This window comes from Ranitomeya variabilis, chromosome 2 (assembly GCF_051348905.1).
Source record: "Ranitomeya variabilis isolate aRanVar5 chromosome 2, aRanVar5.hap1, whole genome shotgun sequence".
In the NCBI taxonomy this organism is placed as follows: Eukaryota; Metazoa; Chordata; class Amphibia; order Anura; family Dendrobatidae; genus Ranitomeya; species Ranitomeya variabilis.
The window spans coordinates 536,793,487-536,816,999 of record NC_135233.1 but is presented as its reverse complement, the minus strand read 5'-3'; positions in this window follow the sequence as shown (position 1 = coordinate 536,816,999).

Sequence of the window (23,513 nt, the reverse complement as noted above, 5' to 3'; positions counted from 1 at the left end):
ACACACTACACTCTACACCCTACACGCTACACCCTACACTCTACACCCTACACCCTATACGCTACACGCTACGCTCTACACTCTACACCCTACACGCTACACCCAACACTCTACACCCTACACCCCACATGCTACACGCTACACTCTACACGCTACACGCTACACACTACACTCTACACCCTACACGCCACACTCTACACGCTACACGCTACGCGCTACACGCTACACCCTACACGCTACACGTTACACTCTACACCCTACACGCTTCACCCTACACCCTACCCTCTACACCCTACACCCTACGCGCTACACTCTACACCCTATACGCTACACCCTACACTCAACACCCTACACCCTACACTCTACACGATACACGCTACACTCTAGACCCTACACCCTACACCCTACACGCTACACGCTACACTCTACACCCTACACCCTACTCGCTACGCCCTACACTCTACACCCTACACGATACACCCTACACGCTACACTCTACACCCTACACGCTACACCCTACACTCTACACGCTACACCCTACACTGTACACCCTACACGCTACACGGTACATGCTACACGCTACACGCTACATGCTACACTCTACACCCTACACCTTACACTCTACACCCTACACCCTACACGCTACACGCTAAACGCTACAAGCTACACTCTACACCCTACACGCTACACCCAACACTCTACACCCCACACCCTATATGCTACACACTACAATCTACACGCTACACGCTACACTCTACACCCTACACGCTACACTCTACACGCTACACCCTACACTCTACACCCTACACGCTACACGCTACATTCTACACCCTACACGCTACACTCTACACCCTACACGCTACACTCTACACCCTACACGCTACACCCTACACTCTACACCCTACACCCTGCACGCTACACGCTACACGCTACACTCTACACCCTACACCCTATACGCTACATGCTACACGCTACACACTACTCCCTACACGCTACACGCTACACGCTACACACTACACTCTACACCCTACACCCTACACGCCACACGCTACACTCTACACGCTACACGCTACATTCTACACCCTACACGCTACACCCAACACTCTACACTCTACACCCTACACGCTACACTCTACACCCTACACGCTACACCCTACACGCTACACTCTACACCCTACACCCTACACGCTACACGCTACACCCTACACGCTACACCATACACGCTACACTCTACACACTACATGCTACACTGTACACCCTACACACTACACTCTACACCCTACACCCTACACGCTACACTCTACACCCTACACGCTACACCCTACACTCTACACCCTACACCCTACACCCTACGCGCTACACGCTACACTCTACACACTACACTCTACACCCTACACGCTACACGCTAAACCCTACACTCTACACCATACCGCTACACGCTACATGCTACACTCTACACGCTACACGCTACACCCTACATGCTACACTCTACACGCTACACACTACACTCTACACCCTACACGCCACACTTTACACGCTACACGCTACGCGCTACACGCTACACCCTACACGCTACACGTTACACTCTACACCCTACACGCTTCACTCTACACCCTACACGCTACACTCTACACCCTACACGCTACACCCTACACTCTACACCGTACACCATACACGCTACACGCTACACTCTACACCCTACACGCTACACCCTACACTCTACAAGCTACACGCTACACTCTACACCCTACACGCTACACTCTACACGCTACACCCTACACCCTACACGCTACACCCCACACCCTACACGCTACACTCCACACGCTACACGCTACACTCTGCACCCTGCACGCTGCATGCTACACGCAACACGCTACATGCTACACTCTACACCCTACACTCTACACTACACACGCTACACGCAACACGCTACATCCTACACACTACACGTTACACTCTACACCCTACACTCTACACTCTACACCCTACACCCTACACGCTACACGCTACACGCTACACTCTACACCCTACACGCTACACCCTACACTCTACACCCTACACCCTTCACGCTACACGCTACACGCTACACTCTACACGCTACACGCTACACTCTACACCCTACACGCTTCACTCTACACCCTACACGCTACACCCAACACCCTACACGCTACACGCTACACTCTACACCCTACACGCTACACTCTACACCCTACACGCTACACCCTACACCCTACACTCTACACGCTACACTCTACACCCTATACGCTACAACCTACACTTAACACCCTACACCCTACACCCTACACGCTACACAATACACGCTACACTCTACACCCTACACGCTACACTACACTCAACACCCTACACCCTACACCCTACACGCTACACGCTACACGATACACGCTACACTCTACACCCTACACGCTACACTAAACTTTACACCCTACACCCTACACGCTACACGCTACACCCTACTCTCTACACCCTACACGCTACATGCTACACTCTACACCCTACATGCTACACCCTACACTCTACACCCTACACGCTACACCCTACACCCTACACACTACACTCTACACCCTACACGCTACACCCTACACTCTACACCCTACACCCTATACGCTACACGCTACGCGCTACACTCTACACCCTACACGCTACACCCAACACTCTACACCCTACACCCCTCATGCTACACGCTACACTCTACACGCTACACGCTACACACTACACTCTACACCCTACACGCCACACTCTACACGCTACACGCTACGCGCTACACGCTACACCCTACACGCTACACGTTACACTCTACACCCTACACGCTTCACTCTACACCCTACACGCTACACTCTACACCCTACACGCTACACCCTACACTCTACACCGTACACCATACACGCTACACGCTACACTCTACACCCTACACGCTACACCCTACGCTCTACAAGCTACACGCTACAATCTACACCCTACACGCTACACTCTACACGCTACACCCTACACCCTACACGCTATACCCTACATGCTACACTCTACACCCTACACGCTACACCCTACCCCCTACACCCTACACCCTACGCGCTACACTCTACACCCTATACGCTACACCCTACACTCAACACCCTACACCCTACACCCTACACTCTACACGATACACGCTACACTCTAGACCCTACACCCTACACCCTACACGCTACACGCTACACTCTACACCCTACACCCTACTCGCTAAGCCCTACACTTTACACCCTACAAGCTACACCCTACACCCTACACGCTACACTCTACACCCAACACGCTACACCCTACACTCTACACCCTACACCCTACACGCTACACGCTAAACGCTAAACGCTACACGCTACACTCTACACGATACACGCTACACTGTAGACCCTACACCCTACACCCTACACGCTACATGCTACAATCTACACTCTACACCCTACTCGCTACGCCCTACACTCTAAACCCTACACGCTACACCCTACACCCTACTCGCTACGCCCTACACTCTACACCCTACACGCTACAACCTACACCCTTCACGCTACACTCTACACCCTACATGCTACACCCTACACTCTACACCCTACACCCTACACGCTACACGCTAAACGCTACACGCTACACTCTACACCCTACACGCTACACCCAACACTCTACACCCTGCATGCTACACGCTACATTCTACACGCTACACGCTACACTCTACACCCTACACGCTACACCCTACCGCTACACCCTACACTCTACACCCTACACCCTACACGCTACACGATACACGCTACACGCTAAACTCTACACCATACACGCTACACCCTACACGCTACACTCTACACCCTACACCCTACGCGCTACACGCTACACTCTACACCCTACACCCTACACGCTACATGCTACACTCTACACCCTACACGCTACACCATACACCCTACATGCTACACCCTACACTCTACACCCTACACGCTACACTCTACACCCTACACGCTACACGCTACACGCTACACCCTACACCCTACACGCTATACCCTACACGCTACACTCTACACCCTACACGCTACACCCTACCCTCTACACCCTACACCCTACACGCTATACCCTACACGCTACACTCTACACGCTACACGCTACACCCTACACCCTACACTCTACACCCTACACCCTACACGCTATACCCTACACGCTACACTCTACACCCTACACGCTACACCCTACCCTCTACACCCTACACCCTACGCGCTACACTCTACACCCTATACGCTACACCCTACACTCAACACCCTAAACCCTACACCCTACACTCTACATGATACATGCTACACTCTAGACCCTACACCCTACACCCTACACGCTACACGCTACACTCTACACCCTACACCCTACTTGCTACGCCCTACACTTTACACCCTACACGCTACACCCTACACCCTACACGCTACACTCTACACCCAACACGCTACACCCTACACTCTACACCCTACACCCTACACGCTACACGCTACACGCTAAACGCTACACGCTACACTCTACACCCTACACGCTACACCCTACACCCTACATGCTACACCCTACACTCTACACCCTACACGCTACACTCTACACCCTACACGCTACACTCTACACGCTACACCCTACACCCTACACGCTATACCCTACACGCTACACTCTACACCCTACACGCTACACCCTACCCTCTACACCCTACACCCTATGCGCTACACTCTACACCCTATACGCTACACCCTACACTCAACACCCTACACCCTACACCCTACACTCTACACGATACACGCTACACTCTAGACCCTACACCCTACACCCTACACGCTACACGCTACAATCTACACTCTACACCCTACTCGCTACGCCCTACACTCTAAACCCTACACGCTACACCCTACACCCTACTCGCTACGCCCTACACTCTACACCCTACACGCTACACCCTACACCCTTCACGCTACACTCTACACCCTACATGCTACACCCTACACTCTACACCCTACACCCTACACGCTACACGCTAAACGCTACACGCTACACTCTACACCCTACACGCTACACCCAACACTACACCCTGCATGCTACACGCTACATTCTACACGCTACACGCTACACTCTACACCCTACACGCTACACCCTACACTCTACACCCTACACCCTACACGATACACGCTACACGCTAAACTCTACATCATACACGCTACACCCTACACGCTACACTCTACACCCTACACCCTACGCGCTACACGCTACACTCTACACCCTACACCCTACACGCTACATGCTACACTCTACACCCTACACGCTACACCCTACACCCTACATGCTACACCCTACACTCTACACCCTACACGCTACACTCTACACCCTACACGCTACACGCTACAAACTACACACTACACGCTACACTCTACACGCTACACCCTACACGCTACACTCTACACGCTACACGCTACACTCTACACCCTACACGCTGCATGCTACACGCAACACGCTACACGCTACACTCTACACCCTACACGCTACACTACACATGCTACACACAACACGCTACATCCTACACACTACACGTTACACTCTACACCCTACACTCTACACCCTACATCCTACACGCTACACGCTACACTCTACACCCTACACGCTACACCCCACACTCTACACCCTACACCCTACACGCGACATGCTACACGCTACACTCTACACGCTACACGCTACACTCTACACCCTACACGCTACACTCTACACCCTACACGCTACACCCAACACCCTACACGCTACACGCTACACTCTACACCCTACACGCTACACTCTACACCCTACACGCTACACCCTACACTCTACACCCTACACTCTACACGCTACACTCTACACCCTATACGCTACACCCCACACTCAACACCCTACACCCTACACGCTACACGCTACACGATACACGCTACACTCTACACCCTACACTACACTCTACACCCTACACCCTACACGCTACACGCTACACGCTACACTCTACACCCTACACGCTACACGCTACACCCTACACTCTACACCCTACACCCTACACGCTACACGCTACACTCTACACCCTACACCCTACACACTACACTCCACACCCTACACGCTACACCCTACACGCTACACCCTACACGCTACACGCTACACTCTACACCCTACACGCTACACGCTAAACGCTACACTCTACACCCTACACGATACACGATACACCCTACACCCTACACGCTACACTCTACACCCTTCACGCTACACCCTACACCCTACACCCTACACCCTACACACTACACACTACACGCTACACTCTACACGCTACACCCTACAGGCTACACTCCACACGCTACACGCTACACTCTGCACCCTACACGCTGCATGCTACACGCAACACGCTACATGCTACACTCTACACCCTACACGCTACACTACACACGCTACACGCAACACGCTACATCCTACACACTACACGTTACACTCTACACCCTACACTCTACACTCTACACCCTACACCCTACACGCTACACGCTACACGCTACACTCTACACCCTACACGCTACACCCTACACTCTACACCCTACACCCTTCACGCTACACGCTACACGCTACACTCTACACGCTACACGCTACACGCTACACTCTACACCCTACACGCTTCACTCTACACCCTACACGCTACACCCAACACCCTACACGCTACACGCTACACTCTACACCCTACACGCTACACTCTACACCCTACACGCTACACCCTACACCCTACACTCTACACGCTACACTCTACACCCTATACGCTACAACCTACACTTAACACCCTACACCCTACACCCTACACGCTACACGCTACACAATACACGCTACACTCTACACCCTACACGCTACACTACACTCAACACCCTATACCCTACACCCTACACGCTACACGCTACACGATACACGCTACACTCTACACCCTACACGCTACACTAAACTTTACACCCTACACCCTACACGCTACACGCTACACCCGACTCTCTACACTCTACACCCTACACGCTACACCCAACACTCTACGCCCTACACCCCACATGCTACACGCTACACTCTACACGCTACACGCTACACGCTACACTCTACACCATACACGCTACACTCTACACCCTACACCCCACATGCTACACGCTACACTCTACACGCTACACGCTACACTCTACACCCTACACTCTACACCCTACACGCTACACCCTACACTCTACACCCTACACCCTACACTCTACACCCTACACGCTACACCCTACACCCTACACGCTACACTCTACACCCTATATGCTACACCCTACACTCTACACTCTCCACCCTACACGCTACACGCTACACTCTACACCCTACACGCTACACTCTACACTCTACACCCTACACGCTACACGCTACACTCTACACTCTACAACCTACACGCTACACGCTAAACGCTACACCCTACACTCTACATTCTACACCCTACACGCTACACGCTACACTCTACACCCTACACGCTACACCCTACACTCTACACCCTACACCCTACACGCTACACGCTACACTCTACACCCTACACCCTACACCCTACACTCTACACCCTACACCCTTCACGCTACACGCTACACGCTACACTCTACACGCTACACGCTACACGCTACACTCTACACCCTACACCCTACACCCTACACTCTACACCCTACACCCTACATGCTACACTCTACACGCTACACGATACACGCTACACGCTACACCCTACACTCTACACCCTACACCCCACACGCTACACTCTACACGCTACACCCTACACCCTACACGCTACACTCTACACCCTACACCCTACACGCTACACTCCACACCCTACACGCTACACCCTACACGCTACACCCTACACGCTACACTCTACACTCTACACTCTACACGCTACACCCTACACGCTACACCCTACACTGTACACCCTACACGCTACACGGTACATGCTACACGCTACACGCTACATGCTACACTCTACACCCAACTCACTACGCTCTACACTCTACACCCTACACGCTACACCCTACACCCTACACCTTACACCCTACACGCTACACCCTACACGCTACACCCTACACGCTACACGCTACACTCTACACCCAACACGCTACACGCTAAACGCTACACTCTACACCCTACACGATACACGATACACCCTACACCCTACACGCTACACTCTACACCTTACACGCTACACCCTACACCCTACACGCTACACACTACACACTACACGCTACACTCTACACGCTACACCCTACACCCTACACCCTACTCCCTACACGCTACACACTACATTCTACACGCTACACGCTACACTCTACACCCTACACGCTACACCCTACACTCTACACCCTACACCCTACACGCTACACGATACACGCTACACGCTAAACTCTACACCCTACACGCTACACCCTACACGCTACACCCTACACACTACACCCTACACCCTACATGCTACACGCTACATGCTACACTCTACACTCTACACCCTACACGCTACACGCTACACGCTATATGCTACACGCTACAGCCTACACCCTACTCCCTACACGCTACACGCTACACCCTACACTCTACACCCTACACCCTACACGCTACACGCTACACGCTACACTCTACGCCCTACACTCTACATCATACACCCTACACTCTACATTCTACACCCTACCCGCTACCCGCTACACCCTACACGCTACAATCTACACCCTACACGCTACACTCTACACCCTACATGCTACACCCTTCACTCTACACCCTACATGCTACACGCTACACGCTACACTCTACACCCTACACGCTACACCCTACACTCTACACCCTACACCCTACACGCTACACGCTACACGCTACACTCTACACCCTACACGCTACACGCTACACCCTACACCCTACACTCTACACCCTACACCCTACACGCTACACGCTACACTCTACACCCTACACCCTACACGCTACACTCCACACCCTACACGCTACACCCTACACGCTACACCCTACACGCTACACTCTACACCCTACACGCTACACGCTAAACGCTACACTCTACACCCTACACGATACACGATACACCCTACACCCTACACCCTACACGCTACACGCTACACGCTACACTCTTCACCCTACACGCTACACCCTACACCCTACACGCTACACGCTACAAACTACACACTACACGCTACACTCTACACGCTACACCCTACACCCTACACGCTACACTCCACACGCTACACGCTACATCCTACACACTACACGTTACACTCTACACCCTACACTCTACACTCTACACCCTACACCCTACACGCTACACGCTACACGCTACACTCTACACCCTACACGCTACACCCTACACTCTACACCCTACACCCTTCACGCTACACGCTACACGCTACACGCTACACTCTATACGCTACACGCTACACGCTACACTCTACACCCTACACGCTTCACTCTACACCCTACACGCTACACCCAACACCCTACACGCTACACGCTACACTCTACACCCTACACGCTACACTCTACACCCTACATGCTACACCCTATACTCTACACGCAACACTTTACACCCTACACGCTACACTACACTCAACACCCTATACCCTACACCCTACACGCTACACGCTACACGATACACGCTACACTCTACACCCTACACGCTACACTAAACTTTACACCCTACACCCTACACGCTACACGCTACACCCTACTCTCTACACCCTACACGCTACATGCTACACTCTACACCCTACATGCTACACCCTACACTCTACACCCTACACGCTACACCCTACACCCTACACACTACACTCTACACCCTACATGCTACACGCTACACTCTACACGCTACACGCTACACGCTACACGCTACAATCTACACCATACACGCTACACTCTACACCCTACACCCCACATGCTACACGCTACACTCTACACGCTACACGCTACACGCTACACCCTACACTTTACACCCTACACGCTACACCCTACACTCTGCACCCTACACCCTACACGCTACACTCTACATCCTACACGCTACACCCTACACCCTACATGCTACACTCTACACCCTATACGCTACACCCTACACTCTACACTCTCCACCCTACAAGCTACACTCTACACTCTACACCCTACACGCTACACTCTACACTCTACACCCTACACGCTACACGCTAAACGCTACACCCTACACTCTACATTCTACACCCTACACGCTACACGCTACACTCTACACCCTACACGCTACACCCTACACTCTACACCCTACACCCTACACGCTACACGCTACACTCTACACCCTACACCCTACACTCTACACCCTACACCCTACACGCTACACTCTACACCCTACACGCTACACCCTACACTCTACACCCTACACCCCACACGCTACACTCTACACGCTACACCCTATACCCTACACGCTACACCCTACACTCTACACCCTACAGCCTACACCCTACACGCTACACGCTACACTCTACACGCTACACTCTACACCCAACACCCTACACTCTACACCCTACACGCTACACGCCACACGCTAAGCCCTACACTCTACACCCTACACCCTACCCGCTACACGCTACACGCTACACTCTAAACGCTACACGCTACACTCTACACCCTACACCCTACACGCTACACGCTACACTCTACACGCTACACGCTACACTCTACGACCTACACTCTACATCATACACCCTACACTCTACATTCTACACCCTACCCGCTACACGCTACACCCTACACGCTACACTCTACACCCTACATGCTACACCCTTCACTCTACACCCTATATGCTACACGCTACACGCTACACTCTACACCCTACACGCTACACCCTACACTCTACACCCTACACCCTACACGCTACACGCCACACTCTACACCCTACACGCTACACGCTACACCATACACTCTACACCCTACACCCTACACGCTACACGCTACACTCTACACCCTACACCCTACACGCTACACTCCACACGCTACACGCTACACCCTACACTATACACCCTACACGCTACACTCTACACCCTACACGCTACACCCTACACTCTACACGCTACACCCTACACTGTACACCCTACACGCTACACGGTACATGCTACACGCTACACGCTACATGCTACACTCTACACCCTAATCGCTACGCTCTACACTCTACACCCTACACACTACACCCTACACCCTACACCTTACACTCTACACCCTACACCCTACACGCTACACGCTAAACGCTACAAGCTACACTCTACACCCTACACGCTACACCCAACACTCTACACCCCACACCCTATATGCTACACACTACAATCTACACGCTACACGCTACACTCTACACCCTACACGCTACACTCTACACGCTACACCCTACACTCTACACCCTACACGCTACACGCTACATTCTACACCCTACACGCTACACTCTACACCCTACACGCTACACTCTACACCCTACACGCTACACCCTACACTCTACACCCTACACCCTGCACGCTACACGCTACACTCTACACCCTACACCCTATACGCTACATGCTACACGCTACACACTTCTCCCTACACGCTACACGCTACACGCTACACACTACACTCTACACCCTACACCCTACACGCCACACGCTACACTCTACACGCTACACGCTACATTCTACACCCTACACGCTACACCCTACACTCTACACTCTACACCCTACACGCTACACTCTACACCCTACACGCTACACCCTACACGCTACACGCTACACTCTACACCCTACACCCTACACGCTACACGCTACACCCTACACGCTACACCATACACGCTACACTCTACACACTACACGCTACACTGTACACCCTACACACTACACTCTACACCCTACACGCTACACTCTACACCCTACACGCTACACCCTACACTCTACACCCTACACCCTACACCCTACACGCTACACGCTACACTCTACACGCTACACTCTACACCCTACACGCTACACGCTAAACCCTACACTCTACACCCTACCCGCTACACGCTACACGCTACACTCTACACGCTACACGCTACACCCTACATGCTACACTCTACACGCTACACACTACACTCTACACCCTACACGCCACACTTTACACGCTACACGCTACACCCTACACGCTACACGTTACACCCTACACGCTTCACTCTACACCCTACACGCTACACCCTACACTCTACACCGTACACCATACACGCTACACGCTACACTCTACACCCTACACGCTACACCCTACACTCTACAAGGTACACGCTACACTCTACACCCTACACGCTACACTCTACACGCTACACCCTACACCCTACACGCTACACCCCACACCCTACACGCTACACTCCACACGCTACACGCTACACTCTGCACCCTGCACGCTGCATGCTACACGCAACACGCTACATGCTACACTCTACACCCTACACTCTACACTACACACGTTACACGCAACACGCTACATCCTACACACTACACGTTACACTCTACACCCTACACTCTACACTCTACACCCTACACGCTACACGCTACACGCTACACTCTACACCCTACACGCTACACCCTACACTCTACACCCTACACCCTTCACGCTACACGCTACACGCTACACTCTACACGCTACACGCTACACTCTACACCCTACACGCTTCACTCTACACCCTAAATGCTACAACCAACTCCCTACACGCTACACGCTACACTCTACACCCTACACGCTACACTCTACACCCTACACGCTACACCCTACACCCTACACTCTACACGCTACACTCTACACCCTATACGCTACAACCTACACTTAACACCCTACACCCTACACCCTACACGCTACACGCTACACAATACACGCTACACTCTACACCCTACACGCTACACTACACTCAACACCCTACACCCTACACCCTACACGCTACACGCTACACGATACACGCTACACTCTACACCCTACACGCTACACTAAACTTTACACCCTACACGCTACACGCTACACCCTACTCTCTACACCCTACACGCTACATGCTACACTCTACACCCTACATGCTACACCCTACACTCCACACCCTACACGCTACACCCTACACCCTACACACTACACTCTAAACCCTACACGCTACACCCTACACTCTACACCCTACACCCAATACGCTACACGCTACGCGCTACACTCTACACCCTACACGCTACACCCAACACTCTACACCCTACACCCCACATGCTACACGCTACACTCTACACGCTACACGCTACACACTACACTCTACACCCTACACGCCACACTCTACACGCTACACGCTACGCGCTACACGTTACACCCTACACGCTACACGTTACACTCTACACCCTACACGCTTCACTCTACACCCTACACGCTACACTCTACACCCTACACGCTACACCCTACACTCTACACCGTACACCATACACGCTACACTCTACACTCTACACCCTACACGCTACACCCTACGCTCTACAAGCTACACGCTACACTCTACACCCTACACGCTACACTCTACACGCTACACCCTACACCCTACACGCTATACCCTACACGCTACACTCTACACCCTACACGCTACACCCTACCCCCTACACCCTACACCCTACGCGCTACACTCTACACCCTATATGCTACACCCTACACTCAACACCCTACACCCTACACTCTACACGATACACGCTACACTCTAGACCCTACACCCTACACCCTACACGCTACACGCTACACTCTACACCCTACACTCTACTCGCTACGCCCTACACTTTACACCCTACACGCTACACCCTACACCCTACACGCTACACTCTACACCCAACACGCTACACCCTACACTCTACACCCTACACCCTACACGCTACACGCTACACGCTAAACGCTACATGCTACACTCTACACCCTACACGCTACACTCTACTCGATACACGCTACACTGTAGACCCTACACCCTACACCCTACACTCTACACGCTACAATCTACACTCTACACCCTTCTCGCTACGCCCTACACTCTAAACCCTACACGCTACACCCTACACCCTACTCGCTACGCCCTACACTCTACACCCTACACGCTACACCCTACACCCTTCACGCTACACTCTACACCCTACATGCTACACCCTACACTCTACACCCTACACCCTACACGCTACACGCTAAACGCTACACGCTACACTCTACACCCTACACGCTACACCCAACACTCTACACCCTGCATGCTACACGCTACATTCTACACGCTACACGCTACACTCTACACCCTACACGCTACACCCTACACTCTACACCCTACACCCTACACGCTACACGATACACGCTACACGCTAAACTCTACACCATACACGCTACACCCTACACGCTACACTCTACACCCTACACCCTACGCGCTACACGCTACACTCTACACCCTACACCCTACACGCTACATGCTACACTCTACACCCTACACGCTACACCCTACACCCTACATGCTACACCCTACACTCTACACCCTACACGCTACACTCTACACCCTACACGCTACACGCTACACGCTACACCCTACACCCTACACGCTATACCCTACACGCTACACTCTACACCCTACACGCTACACCCTACCCCCTACCCTCTACACCCTACACCCTACACGCTATACCCTACACGCTACACTCTACACGCTACACGCTACACCCTACACCCTACACGCTATACCCTACACGCTACACTCTACACCCTACACGCTACACCCTACCCTCTACACCCTACACCCTACACGCTATACCCTACACGCTACACTCTACACGCTACACGCTACACTATACACCCTACACGCTACACCCTACACTCTACACCCTACACCCTACACACTACACGATACACGCTACACGCTAAACTCTACACCATACACGCTACAATCTACACGCTACACTTTACACCCTACACCCTACGCGCTACACGCTACACTTTACACCCTACACCCTACACGCTACATGCTACACTCTACACCCTACACGCTACACCCTACACCCTACATGCTACACCCTACACTCTACACCCTACACGCTGCACTCTACACCCTACACGCTACACTCTACACACTACACCCTACACCCTACACGCTATACCCTACACGCTACACTCTACACCCTACACGCTACACCCTACCCTCTACACCCTACACCCTACGCGCTACACTCTACACCCTATACGCTACACCCTACACTCAACACCCTACACCCTACACCCTACACTCTACACGATACACGCTACACGCTACACTCTAGACCCTACACCCTACACCCTACACGCTACACGCTACACTCTACACCCTACACCCTACTCGCTACGCCCTACACTTTACACCCTACACTCAACACCCTACACCCTACACGCTACACGCTACACGCTAAACGCTACACGCTACACTCTACACCCTACACGCTACACCCTACACCCTACATGCTACACCCTACACTCTACACCCTACACGCTACACTCTACACCCTACACGCTACATTCTACACGCTACACCCTACACCCTACACGCTATACCCTACATGCTACACTCTACACCCTACACGCTACACCCTACCCTCTACACCCTACACCCTACGCGCTACACTCTACACCCTATACGCTACACCCTACACTCAACACCCTACACCCTACACCCTACACTCTACACGATACACGCTACACTCTAGACCCTACACCCTACACCCTACACGCTACACGCTACAATCTACACTCTACACCCTACTCGCTACGCCCTACACTCTAAACCCTACACGCTACACCCTACACCCTACTCGCTACGCCCTACACTCTACACCCTACACGCTACACCCTACACCCTTCACGCTACACTCTACACCCTACATGCTACACCCTACACTCTACACCCTACACCCTACACGCTACACGCTAAACGCTACACGCTACACTCTACACCCTACACGCTACACCCAACACTCTACACCCTGCATGCTACACGCTACATTCTACACGCTACACGCTACACTCTACACCCTACACGCTACACTCTACACTCTACACCCTACACCCTACACGATACACGCTACACGCTAAACTCTACACCATACACGCTACACCCTACACGCTACACTCTACACCCTACACCCTACGCGCTACACGCTACACTCTACACCCTACACCCTACACGCTACATGCTACACTCTACACCCTACACGCTACACCCTACACCCTACATGCTACACCCTACACTCTACACCCTACACGCTACACTCTACACCCTACACGCTACACGCTACAAACTACACACTACACGCTACACTCTACACGCTACACCCTACACGCTACACTCTACAAGCTACACGCTACACTCTACACCCTACACGCTACACCCTACACCCTACATGCTACACCCTACACTCTACACCCTACACGCTACACTCTACACCCTACACGCTACATTCTACACGCTACACCCTACACCCTACACGCTATACCCTACATGCTACACTCTACACCCTACACGCTACACCCTACCCTCTACACCCTACACCCTACGCGCTACACTCTACACCCTATACGCTACACCCTACACTCAACACCCTACACCCTACACTCTACACGATACACGCTACACTCTAGACCCTACACCCTACACCCTACACGCTACACGCTACAATCTACACTCTACACCCTACTCGCTACGCCCTACACTCTAAACCCTACACGCTACACCCTACACCCTACTCGCTACGCCCTACACTCTACACCCTACACGCTACACCCTACACCCTTCACGCTACACTCTACACCCTACATGCTACACCCTACACTCTACACCCTACACCCTACACGCTACACTCTACACGCTACACGCTACACTCTACACCCTACACGCTACACCCTACACCCTACATGCTACACCCTACACTCTACACCCTACACGCTACACTCTACACCCTACACGCTACATTCTACACGCTACACCCTACACCCTACACGCTATACCCTACATGCTACACTCTACACCCTACACGCTACACCCTACCCTCTACACCCTACACCCTACGCGCTACACTCTACACCCTATACGCTACACCCTACACTCAACACCCTACACCCTACACCCTACACTCTACACGATACACGCTACACTCTAGACCCTACACCCTACACCCTACACGCTACACGCTACAATCTACACTCTACACCCTACTCGCTACGCCCTACACTCTAAACCCTACACGCTACACCCTACACCCTACTCGCTACGCCCTACACTCTACACCCTACACGCTACACCCTACACCCTTCACGCTACACTCTACACCCTACATGCTACACCCTACACTCTACACCCTACACCCTACACGCTACACGCTAAACGCTACACGCTACACTCTACACCCTACACGCTACACCCAACACTCTACACCCTGCATGCTACACGCTACATTCTACACGCTACACGCTACACTCTACACCCTACACGCTACACTCTACACTCTACACCCTACACCCTACACGATACACGCTACACGCTAAACTCTACACCATACACGCTACACCCTACACGCTACACTCTACACCCTACACCCTACGCGCTACACGCTACACTCTACACCCTACACCCTACACGCTACATGCTACACTCTACACCCTACACGCTACACCCTACACCCTACATGCTACACCCTACACTCTACACCCTACACGCTACACTCTACACCCTACACGCTACACGCTACAAACTACACACTACACGCTACACTCTACACGCTACACCCTACACGCTACACTCTACACGCTACACGCTACACTCTACACCCTACACGCTGCATGCTACACGCAACACGCTACACGCTACACGCTACACTCTACACCCAACACGCTACACTACACATGCTACACACAACACGCTACATCCTACACACTACACGTTACACTCTACACCCTACACTCTACACCCTACACCCTACACGCTACACGCTACACTCTACACCCTACACGCTACACCCCACACTCTACACCCTACACCCTACACGCAACACGCTACACGCTACACTCTACACGCTACACGCTACACTCTACACCCTACACGCTACACTCTACACCCTACACGCTACACCCAACACCCTACACGCTACACGCTACACTCTACACCCTACACGCTACACTCTACACCCTACACGCTACACCCTACACTCTACACCCTACACTCTACACGCTACACTCTACACCCTATACGCTACACCCCACACTCAACACCCTACACCCTACACCCTACACGCTACACGCTACACGATACACGCTACACTCTACACCCTACACTACACTCTACACCCTACACCCTACACGCTACACGCTACACGCTACACTCTACACCCTACACGCTACACGCTACACCCTACACTCTACACCCTACACCCTACACGCTACACGCTACACTCTACACCCTACACGCTACACTCCACACCCTACACGCTACACCTTACACGCTACACCCTACACGCTACACGCTACACTCTACACCCTACACGCTACACGCTACACGCTACACTCTACACCCTACACGCTACACCCTAAACCCTACATGCTACACCCTACACTCTACACCCTACACGCTACACTCTACACCCTACACGCTACACTCTACACGCTACACCCTACACCCTACACGCTATACCCTACACGCTACACTCTACACCCTACACGCTACACCCTACCCTCTACACCCTACACCCTACGCGCTACACTCTACACCCTATACGCTACACCCTACACTCAACACCCTACACCCTACACCCTACACTCTACACGATACACGCTACACTCTAGACCCTACACCCTACACGCTACACGCTACACTCTACACCCTACACCCTACTCGCTACGCCCTACACTTTACAATCTACACGCTACACCCTACACCCTACACGCTACACTCTACACCCAACACGCTACACCCTACACTCTACACCCTACACCCTACACGCTACACGCTACACGCTAAACGCTACACGCTACACTCTACACCCTACACGCTACACCCTACACCCTACATGCTACACCCTACACTCTACACCCTACACGCTACACTCTACACCCTACACGCTACACTCTACACGCTACACCCTACACCCTACACGCTATACCCTACATGCTACACTCTACACCCTACACGCTACACCCTACCCTCTACACCCTACACCCTACGCGCTACACTCTACACCCTATACGCTACACCCTACACTCAACACCCTACACCCTACACCCTACACTCTACACGATACACGCTACACTCTAGACCCTACACCCTACACCCTACACGCTACACGCTACAATCTACACTCTACACCCTACTCGCTACGCCCTACACTCTAAACCCTACACGCTACACCCTACACCCTACTCGCTACGCCCTACACTCTACACCCTACACGCTACACCCTACACCCTTCACGCTACACTCTACACCCTACATGCTACACCCTACACTCTACACCCTACACGCTACACGCTACACGCTAAACGCTACACGCTACACTCTGCACCCTACACGCTACACCCAACACTCTACACCCTGCATGCTACACGCTACATTCTACACGCTACACGCTACACTCTACACCCTACACGCTACACTCTACACTCTACACCCTACACCCTACACGATACACGCTACACGCTAAACTCTACACCATACACGCTACACCCTACACGCTACACTCTACACCCTACACCCTACGCGCTACACGCTACACTCTACACCCTACACCCTACACGCTACATGCTACACTCTACACCCTACACGCTACACCCTACACCCTACATGCTACACCCTACACTCTACACCCTACACGCTACACTCTACACCCTACACGCTACACGCTACAAACTACACACTACACGCTACACTCTACACGCTACACCCTACACGCTACACTCTACACGCTACACGCTACACTCTACACCCTACACGCTGCATGCTACACGCAACACGCTACACGCTACACGCTACACTCTACACCCTACACGCTACACTACACATGCTACACACAACACGCTACATCCTACACACTACACGTTACACTCTACACCCTACACTCTACACCCTACACCCTACACGCTACACGCTACACTCTACACCCTACACGCTACACCCCACACTCTACACCCTACACCCTACACGCGACACGCTACACGCTACACTCTACACGCTACACGCTACACGCTACACTCTACACCCTACACGCTACACTCTACACCCTACACGCTACACCCAACACCCTACACGCTACACGCTACACTCTACACCCTACACGCTACACTCTACACCCTACACGCTACACCCTACACTCTACACCCTACACTCTACACGCTACACTCTACACCCTATACGCTACACCCCACACTCAACACCCTACACCCTACACCCTACACGCTACACGCTACACGATGCACGCTACACTCTACACCCTACACTACACTCTACACCCTACACCCTACACGCTACACGCTACACGCTACACTCTACACCCTACACGCTACACCCTACACTCTACACCCTACACGCTACACGCTACACTCTACACCCTACACCCTACACGCTACACTCCACACCCTACACGCTACACCTTACACGCTACACCCTACACGCTACACGCTACACTCTACACCCTACACGCTACACGCTACACGCTACACTCTACACCCTACACGCTACACGCTACACCCTACACTCTACACCCTACACCCTACACGCTACACGCTACACTCTACACCCTACACCCTACACGCTACACTCTACACCCTTCACGCTACACCCTACACCCTACACCCTACACGCTACACACTACACACTACACGCTACACTCTACACGCTACACCCTACACGCTACACTCTGCACCCTACACGCTGCATGCTACACGCAACACGCTACATGCTACACTCTACACCCTACACGCTACACTACACACGCTACACGCAACACGCTACATCCTACACACTACACGTTACACTCTACACCCTACACTCTACACTCTACACCCTACACCCTACACGCTACACCCTACACGCTACACCCTACACTCTACACCTTACACCCTTCACGCTACACGCTACACGCTACACCCAACACCCTACACGCTACACGCTACACTCTACACCCTACACGCTACACTCTACACCCTACACGCTACACCCTACACCCTACACTCTACACGCTACACTCTACACCCTATACGCTACAACCTACACTTAACACCCTACACCCTACACCCTGCACGCTACACGCTACACAATACACGCTACACTCTACACCCTACACGCTACACTACACTCAACACCCTATACCCTACACCCTACACGCTACACGATACACGCTACACTCTACACCCTACACGCTACACTAAACTTTACACCCTACACCCTACACGCTACACGCTACACCCTACTCTCTACACCCTACACGCTACATGCTACACTCTACACCCTACATGCTACACCCTACACTCTACACCCTACACGCTACACCCTACACCCTACACACTACACTCTACACCATACACGCTACACCCTACACTCTACACCTTACACCCTATACGCTACACGCTACGCGCTACACTCTACACCCTACACGCTACACCCAACACTCTACACCCTACACCCCACATGCTACACGCTACACTCTACACGCTACACGCTACACGCTACACTCTACACCATACACGCTACACTCTACACCCTACACCTCACATGCTACACGCTACACTCTACACGCTACACGCTACACGCTACACTCTACACCCTACACTCTACACCCTACACGCTACACCCTACACTCTACACCCTACACCCTACACTCTACACCCTACACGCTACACCCTACACCCTACACGCTACACTCTACACCCTATATGCTACACCCTACACTCTACACTCTCCACCCTACACGCTACACGCTACACTCTACACCCTACACGCTACACTCTACACTCTACACCCTACACGCTACACGCTACACTCTACACTCTACACCCTACACGCTACACGCTAAACGCTACACCCTACACTCTACATTCTACACCCTACACGCTACACGCTACACTCTACACCCTACACGCTACACCCTACACTCTACACCCTACACCCTACACGCTACACGCTACACTCTACACCCTACACCCTACACTCTACACGCTACACCCTACACGCTACACTCTACACCCTACACGCTACACCCTACACTCTACACCCTACACCCTACATGCTACACTCTACACGCGACACGATACACGCTACACCCTACACTCTACACCCTACACCCCACACGCTACACTCTACACGCTACACCCTACACCCTACACGCTACACTCTACACCCTACACCCTACACGCTACACTCCACACCCTACACGCTACACCCTACACGCTACACCCTACACGCTACACTCTACACTCTACACTCTACACGCTACACCCTACACGCTACACCCTACACTGTACACCCTACATGCTACACGGTACATGCTACACGCTACACGCTACATGCTACACTCTACACCCTACTCGCTACGCTCTACACTCTACACCCTACACGCTACACCCTACACCCTACACCTTACACTCTACACCCTACACCCTACACGCTACACGCTAAACGTTACACGCTACACTCTACACCCTACACGCTACACCCAACACTCTACACCCCACACCCTATATGCTACACACTACACTCTACACGCTACACGCTACACGCTACACACTACACTCTACACCCTACACGCGACACTCTACACCCTACACGCTACACCCTACACTCTACACGCTACACGCTACATTCTACACCCTACACGCTACACTCTACACCCTACACGCTACACTCTACACCCTACACGCTACACCCTACACTCTACACCCTACACCGTACACGCTACACGCTACACGCTACACTCTACACCCTACACCCTATACGCTACATGCTACACGCTACACACTACTCCCTACACGCTACACGCTACACACTACACTCTACACCCTACACCCTACACGCTACACGCTACACTCTACACGCTACACGCTACACTCTACACCCTACACGCTACACCCTACACTCTACACTCTACACCCTACACGCTACACTCTACACCCTACACGCTACACCCTACACGCTACACGCTACACTCTACACCCTACACCCTACACGCTACACGCTACACCCTACACGCTACACCATACACGCTACACTCTACACACTACACACTACACTCTACACCCTACACACTACACTCTACACCCTACACCCTACACGCTACACTCTACACCCTACACGCTACACCCTACACTCTACACCCTACACCCTACACCCTACACGCTACACGCTACACTCTACACGCTACACTCTACACCCTACACGCTACACGCTAAACCCTACACTCTACACCCTACCCGCTACACGCTACACGCTACACTCTACACGCTAC